Below are 2,375 nucleotides of genomic sequence, written 5' to 3'. Positions count from 1 at the left end.
TGATGGACTCTTCTCTTTTCTGATCTCTAAAGACTGGAGTTCCCCAGAACTTGGTTCTGCCCTCCTGTCCTATTTTTATAGTCAGCCTTTTATTATCTTGTCCAATTGTATCTGTTACCATCTTGATGTCAAAAACTCTTAACGTGAAAATCTCCTATCAAGGTTGTTCAATGCACTCCAGACTTATACATGTAAATCCACTGGATGTATTCACTTTATTGGAAGATAAACTCCAACAGCATGTCCAAGGGTAAAATTCTGATAATCCCTCTAAAACCTGTTCACCCCCAGCCCACTTCACCTCACTTACTGGCGCTCCATCCTTCCTGGGCTTGGTCCAACTGCTTCCTATTCATTCTCTCACATCCCCAGCTAACCTGGAAGGAAATACTGTGGAAACATCTTTAAAATATACGCCTAAAAAATGGCTTCTTGTTGCTGTTAAATGCCTACTTTCTTTAATTAGGAAGAGTGTGAGCAAAATAAAGATGCTACTTTTTATTGTATGTATTATCACAGTTGGGTATAAAAAAATAACATACATGCAGGTCTTAAGAGCCATTACTGTTCACTACATATGCATCAATATTTAACATCAGAAGAATGAACACAGCTCCCTGTTTGTAAGCAGACTTAATTAGAAAGTAATATTCAAGTCATAAAAGTACCAAAAACTAATTAGTGAGTTGTTGGTATCTGACCTCAAATCATTCCCCAGTCATGTAGTAAATATATCCAGTCCATAAAACTGTCTTTGCCTCTTAGAATCAGATCCTGTTTGAAGGATTCCTAAGGATTGGGGTTTAATTCTGTTGGTTTCACATGTGCCAAGAGAGTGTCATAATAAATTTCACTTTATAGCTTGACGAACCAAACTGTTCTGACAATCCTTTGCATCTTTATTCACAGAGGGATTCGACTTGGGCTGTTATCCAAATCTCATTTAGAAATTACATATCTCTTCTAAAATAATCGCCCAAATTTGTTGCACACCTTTCTGTATCCTGGTAAGACATAGATATACATAGTCTCTGTCCTCCAAAAACTTACTTTCCAAAAGGAAAGGGAGAGTCAATTAAGCAGTGGCATTTTAGGGGATTTGAAAAATTACTTTACATGGTTTCCTTATTGGCATTTTGGATCCAATTTATATTTTTCCAGGAAAAATCAAGTTATAAAAAGAAGAAAAAAGAAGGAGAAGGAATATTCGCTCTTTATTTCTGCTTAATGAAAAAACATATCAAGGATGCAGCAAGTTTGCATTGTTGAGTAGTTCCTGAAATGTAGGTTATGAAGTCCTGGGAAATTGACCTAAAGAGACTGGAAAATGTGTATGCAGACCAAATGAATTTTGTAATATCAATAATGCATTCTGAACACATAATTTTTCATTATGTGATTTCAAGTCAGGAAAATACAGAAATACATGATGTTGCTTGCTGTGAACATTTTCAGTGTCTAAGAGTTGACCTCAAACACAAAAATTTGAGAGGAAATCACTAAGGGTCCGAGAAGGACCAGAAACTATCTATTTGGGTGAACTTGGCGATGGTGACCATTTATTTCCTTTTTCTAATATACAGAGTCCATACATAACAGAGAGTTGAGAATTCCCTAACCATACCCCCTGAGATGCAATTTTTCAATATTTTGCCAAATACCAGACCCGAGAAGGGTGTTTTAGGCATAGACAGAAAAAAAGGAGATGACATGGAATCAATAAAAATAGAGATAAAATAAATAATTTGATTATTAATTTTTTTAATATTACAGGAGAAGTGAGTGGCAGCTGGAGGTATTATGCTGAGCTGAGCTGAGCTGAGCTGTCAAAGCTTCTCCAGGTTGATCTCACATGCAGCTGGAGATCCCATGACCACAACCAGCCACGGCCCTTGGGAACACGCTGACCTGATTATTCATTTAAGGAGATGGCCCTGGCTGGTTTGGCTCAGTGGTTAAGAGCATCAGCCTGTGGACTGAAGGGTCCCGGGTTCGATTGCAGCCAAGGGCATGGGGGTTGCAGGCTCCATCCCCTGCCCCGGTTGGCATGAGAATGGGAGGCAACCAATCGATGCGTCTCCATCACATTGATGTTTTTCTCTCTCGCTTGCTCTCTCTCTGAAAAGCAATAGAAAAAATATCCTCTATGAGGATAAAAAAAAAAAAAAAAGATAAAACAAGTCAATCAAAAAAAGTGGCAGAACAAGCGAGCATGTAAAGAACGGGACAGGCTGCCAGAAACCTTTATGTGAAGGTGAAAATAAAGATTCAGAGCTGAAATGCAAAAACCAGAGTTATCTTTATGCTGCTCTGTCTTTTTTTTTTTTAATTGAAGTTGTGGAGTGACATTGGTTAATAAAATTATAAAGGTTTCA

At 37.8% G+C, this 2,375-nt stretch overlaps 1 pseudogene; it reads right to left on the bottom strand.

Annotated features, from left to right (window-relative positions):
* Positions 1–1,765: 1,765 nt before the first annotated feature.
* LOC148093056 (small nucleolar RNA SNORA44) lies at positions 1,766–1,906 on the bottom strand (annotated as a pseudogene).
* Between the last annotated feature and the right edge of the window lie 469 nt (positions 1,907–2,375).

Source organism: Miniopterus natalensis, chromosome 5, assembly GCF_054644295.1.
Source record: "Miniopterus natalensis isolate mMinNat1 chromosome 5, mMinNat1.hap1, whole genome shotgun sequence".
Classification (NCBI taxonomy): domain Eukaryota; kingdom Metazoa; phylum Chordata; class Mammalia; order Chiroptera; family Miniopteridae; genus Miniopterus; species Miniopterus natalensis.
The sequence above is the reverse complement of the archived record's forward strand: the minus strand, read 5'-3'. Positions and strand labels throughout refer to the sequence as shown.